The sequence below is a fragment of the Lolium rigidum genome, chromosome 4 (genome assembly GCF_022539505.1).
Source record: "Lolium rigidum isolate FL_2022 chromosome 4, APGP_CSIRO_Lrig_0.1, whole genome shotgun sequence".
In the NCBI taxonomy this organism is placed as follows: domain Eukaryota; kingdom Viridiplantae; phylum Streptophyta; class Magnoliopsida; order Poales; family Poaceae; genus Lolium; species Lolium rigidum.
This window is the reverse complement of record NC_061511.1, coordinates 205606711-205614879: the sequence shown is the minus strand read 5'-3', so window position 1 is coordinate 205614879 and position 8169 is coordinate 205606711.

The window sequence follows — 8169 nt, the reverse complement described above, 5'->3', positions numbered from 1 at the left end:
TGAGTTATTTGTACCAAAAAGTGTGTTGTCATATTAGGATGTTGCCCCTAAAAGTGAAAAGAGCCGTGGAGGCCATCAAAAAGAAAAAAAAAAGAGAAAAGAAAAAAAAAGAGAAGAAGAAAGAAAGAAAAAGAAAAAAAAAAAGAAAGAAAGAAAAAGAAAAAAAAAGAGAATAAAGAAAAAGGGGGCAGCATTACTATCTTTTATCCACACTTGTGCTCATGTTTTAGCACCTGCATATTCATAGTCATCATTTGTGCTCATGTTTAGCACCTACACTCCATATGAGAGAGTTTTCATGTTTTACTAGTATAACTATGTGGGGAATTTACACTATAGAACTTGGGTTGTATATTCCAATGATGAGCCTCCTCAAAAGTGCTCTAGGTCTTCGTGAGCAACCAAGTTGGATGCACCCCCACTAGTTCCATTGGAGAGCTTTCATACACATATAGCTCTATGTGCATCCGTTGCATGGCAATCACTACTCCTTGCATAGCTTCGATTATAAGACTTCCTCTTGTCTAGTAATCATTTACAGCTTTGTAAGACTTTCTCTCATTGGCCTTCCAAACCCCCATTAACGTTCTTTATGCCATAACATCCTGGTGCTAATACCAAATGCTTGCGCTCACCGGTTGAGTAGACTTCGAAACAGCTTGATTCATGACGTTCATGTTTATGTTTACTTGACTGAATCCTTCTTATGTTGTGAAAATTTACTTGATGCTTGGAATGAAGGATAGAACTTCTATGCTGAATACTTAACACATCTTTAATGAACTTTGTGCGGTTTCATGTCTTTGAAGCAATAGTTCATGAAAACTTCTAGCTTGTTTAACTCTTGCATTATCATCTCTTATATCAATATAGACATTTGCTTTGAGTGATTTGATCTCAGTTCACATGCTTTACATCATTATTGGATCAAGATTATGTTGGTAGCATGTCACTTAAGAAATTATCTTTGTTATCGTTTTACTCGCTCGGGACGAGCAGAACTAAGCTTGGGGATGCTGATACGTCTCCAACGTATCTATAATTTCTTATGTTCCATGCTTGTTTTATGACAATACCTACATGTTTTATACACATTATATGTCATATTTATGCATTTTCTGGAACTAACCTATTAACAAGATGCCGAAGTGCCGGTTCTCGTTTTCTGCTGTTTTTGGTTTCGAAATCCTAGTAACGAAATATTCTCGGAATCGGACGAAATCAATGCCCGGGTTCCTATTTTCCCCGGAACCATCCAGAACACCCGAGAGCCGCCGAGAGGGAGCCCTGGGGGCCCCACACCATACCCGGCGCGGCCAAGGGGGGGGCCGCGCCGCCCTATGGTGTGGCCCCTCCAGAAGCCCTCCTGCGCCGCCTCTTCGCCTATATAAAGCCCCTGGATCGAAAACCCTGATACGTTCGACGAAAACCACAGAAACCTTCCAGAGCCGCCGTCATCGCGAAGCCAAGATCTGGGGGACAGGAGTCTCTGTTCCGGCACCCTGCCGGAGCGGGGAAGTGCCCCCGGAAGGCTTCTCCATCGACACCGCTGCCATCTCCACCGCCATCTTCATCACCGCTGCTGCTCCCATGAGGAGGGAGTAGTTCTCCATCGAGGCTCGGGGCTGTACCGGTAGCTATGTGGTTCATCTCTCTCCTATGTAGTTCAATACAATAATCTCATGAGCTGCCTTACATGATTGAGATTCATATGATGATGCTTGTAATCTAGATGTCGTTATGCTAGTAAAGTGGGTTTTACTTATGTGATCTCCGGAGACTCCTTGTCCCACGTGTGTAAAGGTGACAGTGTGTGCACCGTGTGGGTCTCTTAGGCTATATTTCACGAAGTACTTATTCACTGTTATGAAGAGCGTAGTGAAGTGCTTATTTATATCTCTTTATGATTGCAATGTGCATCGTATCACAATTTATCTATGTGCTACTCTAGTGATGTGTTATTAAAGTAGTTTTATTCCTCCCTGCATGTGTGCAAAGGTGACGAGTGTGTGCACCGTGTTAGTACTTGGTTTATGCTATGATCATGATATCTTGTAGATTGCGAAGTTAACTATTGCTATGATAATATTGATGTGATCTATTCCTCCTACATATGCATGAAGGTGACGAAGTGTGCATGCTATGCTAGTACTTGGTTTAGTCTTTTGATCTATCTTACACTAAAGGTTACTTAAACATGAGCATTATTGTGGAGCTTGTTAACTCCGGCATTGAGGGTTCGTGTAATCCTACGCAATGTGTTCATCATCCAACAAAAGTGTAGAGTATGCATTTATCTATTCTCGTTATGTGATCAATGTTGAGAGTGTCCACTAGTGAAAGTGTAATCCCTAGGCCTTGTTCCTAAATATCGCTATCGCTACTTGTTTACTCGTTTTACTCGCGTTACTACTGCTGCAATACTACCACCATCAACTACACGCCGACAAGCTATTTTCCGGCACCGTTGCTACTCTGCTCATACATATTCATACCACCTGTATTTCACTATCTCTTCGCTGAACTAGTGCACCTATTTGGTGTATTGGGGACACAAGAGATTTCTTGCTTTGTGGTTGCAGGGTTGCATGAGAGGGATATCTTTGACCTCTTCCTCCCTGAGTTCGATAAACCTTGGGTGATCCACTTAAGGGAAAACTTGCTGCTGTTCTACAAACCTCTACTCTTGGAGGCCCAACACTGTCTACAGGAAAGGAGGGGGAACGTAGACATCACTACTCTAGACCAACAAATTGTTACACCACTATTAAGTAATTCATACATCTAAATAGCAAATGTATGGATGGAGTAGCTTTTTTCCCAGAGAGGTAGATGATATTCCTACTTTTAATAAAGTTGATTTTCAAAGGGCAATTTGCTAGTTTTTTTTTTCTTTTCGATAAAAGGACTATATTAGAACAGCGAAACACCTTTTCGATAAAGGAATGTATTTGTGTCGGGAAGATACCAATTACACCTAGCATCTGCAGCAACACAATACTCTAATTGTTGTACACATGCAAACAACCCGAAAAATAAGAAGGAGCAAAAAGAATAAAAATTCCCACTATAGAGTTCCAAGCCTTGTACCAACAACACAAACATCACCATGATAATATCTGAAGTCCAAGCTCTCCGAAAATGACGAGTTCTTCAAAAGTAATGCTTTCAAGAAAGAAACAGTGCACAACCTCTGTTATCGCATGATCATAGATCTTAAATTTTCACCCTAACACAATATTTAAATGCATAGAATTGGCCTTGGAATCACACGATCTGGAATTTGGAGCCCATTTCCACCGTTTTGGAATGGCCCAAGTATTAGAGCCTTGAAACTTGACCCAATTCCGAGCTCTCCACCCGCGCGTGTAACCTCCGCCTACGAGTTTATGAGCCCGTGACCTTGGAAACGCACGGAAACGCTTCCGCAACTCCGTCTATCACTTCGTCTCAAGAGAGCAGTGAAGCCTCGCTGGCGAGTCTTCCTCACCCTCTCGGTGGTACCTGATGGCGGAGGCTCCGGTAAGCCACTTCCTTCCCTTATCTTTCTCATCCCACCCCCACCTTATCTCCCCATCCCCACCTTCTCTCCCCATCCCCGCCCCTAACCCTAGATGCGACTGGCCTAGAGGGTGGAACGGTTGAGGTAGGGGTCACGACGGTGGGAGGTGGCCTTCTCCCTATCCCCCCTCCTTCTTCTCCATGGTCGTCGCTCGTCTCCTGCCTCGAGGGAACAGGTCGATCCCGGTCACTACTAGACGATTCCGGCAACCGCCCCCACCTGCAACGATGACTGGTGGGCGGACTTCTTCCAGGCGCAGTACGACGCCAACATGGCTAGCACCGACGGCCTCGTCGGCAAGACCAACACGTGGAACATGGAAGAGCGCCTCCGTTTCCGGGGAGTTCCCGGTCGCACCCTCCCGGACGTCGTCGACGGCATCCACAACGGCGCCCCTAGGTTAGAAATGCCGCCTTCTCTGCCGTCATATCTTCATGCTCCGGTGGCAGCTGAGGAGGACGGGCTCATCCCCCTCGCAGTCACCTTCTTCAGGCCCGGCGTGGTCGGTGCCTTCCTTGCACCGCGCTACACACTACACTATGCCGAAGCGCGAGGTCAAGGAGGAGCACGAGTGCGCGGTGTCGCCCGTGATTCGGAGGCGCGGCAGCAGCGGCGGCGGAATCACCATCCGTGAACCAGCGCGGCAGCAATAGAGGCGCCCCAGCGCCCTCCTCGTTTCGAAGCCGGAGGTGAAAGAGGAGCAGGACGACGAGGAGGCAGTTAAGATGGTGGAGTACGTGCATCGGCAGCGTCTCATCGTAAGCAGCGGCGACCCCGAGGACTGCCTAGGGCTAAACACGACGTTCATGGCGTCGTTGAACGACAAGGACACCTAGAGGGGCGGCATCGATGATGCGATCGCCATGTCCATCCGTGATGCCGGAATGCCACTCGTCGATCTTACCAACGACGGTGAATTTGGGGCCAACGGCGCGGTGAAGGACAAGCCCATCGATGAGCCCAACGAGCACGACAAGTAGGACGTCGTCGATGATAACATGTACAACTTCCATTAGTACTACGACCTCTCTTGGGGCCGGAAGTACTACTAATTTCATCGAATTTCGTTCAAATCCATGTAATATATAGCAAGTTTGAATGAATTCGACTGTTTTTTTATTAAATTTTAAAAATACTACATTTCTGTTTGGGAGACACGACTAGGTAACCAAACGTGGCACGAAATAAGCATCCCCGTCAGCTGTCCACTGAGCATTTAAGGTTGTTCGGGTGAATACCAGGTCCGCTAATGCACTCAAAAGTAACCGAATTCTGATCCATGGATGGCGGGCATGCCATCCTCGTCCCACTGAGTATCAGCTAAGAACAACAAGAAATGACAGTGATAAATAACAGGCTGAAAGTCAAATAGCATCTCACAACAACAAACAAGAAATGCCAATGATAAATAAGACTACTCATAATGGGAGTATCATAGCTAGTATCATACACTGCATGCATGCAAAAAGCTGATGTGTCACACCAATTAATGATAAAAGAGATGATAGTAGTATCATAGGTAGATACCGTATCATAGCACGTAGTACTAGAAAAATTAATACCAAATAAATCTTGTACACACATTTGTATTGAGATTCTAAAAATCATTAAATACATGTAACATATGATACTATTACATGATACTATGCATTGTGAAGATAGTATCTTACACTAGTATCATATGCATGATACTACTATATGATACTCTCCATTGTGACTAGTCTAACAGGCTGAAAGCCGAATAGCATCACAGACGACACAATCCTCAACAATCATAAATAACAGGCTGAAAGCCAGATACTAACATCACTGGACGACACGATACCCAGCAATCATAAATAATAGGCTAAAAGCCAAATACTAGCATCACGAGACGACACAATCCACAACAGTCATAAATAACAGGCTGAAAGCCAAATATACCCCTCAACAGAGTCAAATCGCATGATTCTAAGTACTCACTCGTCCATCCAACTGACAAGCGCAGCTATAAACGAAAACCTCAGCCGAATATACCCCTCGCACACACCAACCCACTCTGACCAGTAAAATAATGAGGACAACAAAGACCACAAGGCACTTGTTGATGAGCATCCTCACATGGGTGGTGTTTGTGGGGATGATGAAGCGCGCCTGCCAAATAAGTACATGAGTACATAAATCCTTCTCGTAGTCGCGATATGTGGTATAATCCATGTGAAGATTCCTCTTGAAGATATGTAAGGAGGCCAGTCTGGTGCCCTGCTCCACCAGAAGAAGCCCTTGGATGTGGACGTGCTTCGCCGACCCTCCTTGCAAGGTTCATGAACAGCAAGAGGACCGTCAGTCCTAAACATTACTCCTTTTCCTCTTCGTCTCCTCATCAAGCACGCAAATGTAGATCCTGCCATTGGATGTGGACGTACTTTGCTGAAATGTGAGCGCGTGCTAATTACTGGCCAGTCTGCTTGTATGCAGTCTGCTTGTATGCTGCTAATTTGTATGTGAGTTTGTGCTAATTAATTTTCGGCTCTGTCATCATCAAGCATGCCAATTTAGATGCTGCTGCCCTGCTTTATAAAATTGAATCCTGTTTTTGTGTGCCACTATATGGTAGCTAAAACAAATTATCTTTTAATTCTCTGTTTGTGATACTGCTGACCATAGTCTGCTTGTTAGCACAATGAAACATTAATATCTCCCATTTTATATGCATATATATTAGTTTTGCACATTAAATGTGAATTATGTGAAATCTTTTGACTTTCAGGCAGAGTATGTGCTGATCGAGGAAGCCCGTTATTCCGAGCTGATGAAAGCTGCTAAGTCGGCTAAAGAGGTCGATATGATCGATGTAAGTATGCTCAAAAGTTTCAAGATACTCGCCTACTCAAGGGACAAGCTTCATGTTAAGCTTGGATACTGGGATACCTTCGTCTTGGCAACAAAGGTTCCTTTCTCATTTACTACCAGCAGCCATGGAAATATAACTTTGTACTAAGCTTTTATACTTTCCTACAAATTCTCGCATTTTATAGTAACGAGTATATTTTATAATTTTTATTTTGCATAGTTAACCACTTAGAAATCACTAAATATGTTTTGTTGCACTATTTTCATACCGATATAATGGAAATCATTGAAACATACACATTCTTTATGCTAGATTTAAATTATATTACGTTGTAGCATCCTTGTTACATATTTGCAATGTAAATCATTTAATACACTCGCAGTTTGTGCTAGATTTAATTATATTTTTATGAACTACGTTCACACCTATGTGCTTGGCAAACCCTCACAATAAAAGATACTTGTGCTTGAAAAACTTAAAACAGAAGTATCGAATATGTAAATTTGTATAATTTATAACTAAGGAAGTTAACATGGAAGCATAAGTGTTGAAGATATTTGTGTTTTTATGCGAAAGGGAGATATTTGTGCTTGGGAAATTAAAAATAAAAGTACCAAATATATAAATTTATACAAATTTCGGACTAATGAAATTGACACGAAAACTTAAGAGTAGAAGCAACGTTGCATCAGCTTTCTATAACAAAAATAATTAATAAGGAAAAAGGACAAAGAGATGGGATTTGCACTCTGAACCAAATGAGTCAAGCCAACTGAGCTACTCATTCGTTATGACATGATATTTTACTTTTATTATATGTTCCTTAGAACATTTCATATATCAGTAGATTTCTCAAAATATTTGGGTATTCAACTGAATACCCTTGAATTGAAGTCGTCCTGCCCCTGCGTATAGAGACAACTTCTCTCTTTTCATCTTTTGCAAGCTAGTTTGAGGCGTAGTAGCTAGTAGCTTACAATGCAATGCAAGTCGGCGGGGGTAGGCAGCACTCTCCCCGTAAAGGATTTTTTTTTGGGAGGGACTTAATTTTTAGTCTTTTGCCTCCCAACCCCTCATTATTTCTCTTTTACCCTTTTTAGGCTACTTAAGGCACTGGCTTGGTTCGTTTGTTCCTAGTGCCAAATACGTTAGCGTCATGCACCCCTCCCTATTTAGACTGGAGAACAGCCGATATAAATTCAGTTATTACTAGTTTAAAGGGATTTCGTTGTTTGTTGGACAATGCCTCCTACCAGCAACGAAGCCTGAACAATAAAGTTATCAAGGTGGCATCCCTCAACGTGACCAAGGCGGCTCGAAATCGAAATAAAAAGTCAAGTAGTTAGAAATCATGGCTAAAAGTAATAAAAAAGAAACATTTATTATCAAGAGAGGCTAACATCGGGGACCTATCAACTAGGAGCCTAAATGGCTTGATAGGGAAACGTCAACCAGTTTGAAACAGAGGGCGCAACCGAAGAATAGCGTCAGAGACGCTGCCATCATGGCTCCACAGTACTGGGGGTGCCGAATTGGGTTGACTTGGCACGCGCCGCGCACCTGAAAAGTCATTATCTAGTACGTATCTTACGGCCATGCGAGATGTTTTTCCCAAATCCATCACGCTAAATGGCGTCAAAACCGAGATTTTTTTGCGATCTACCAAGAAAAGAGCAAAAATCGCCGGGATGGTTCATGATCGACCACATTCGGCTCTGAAATTAGTCGCCTATGGCAAAAACAAATTGTAGTGATCCTCCTCGGTTTAATGTAG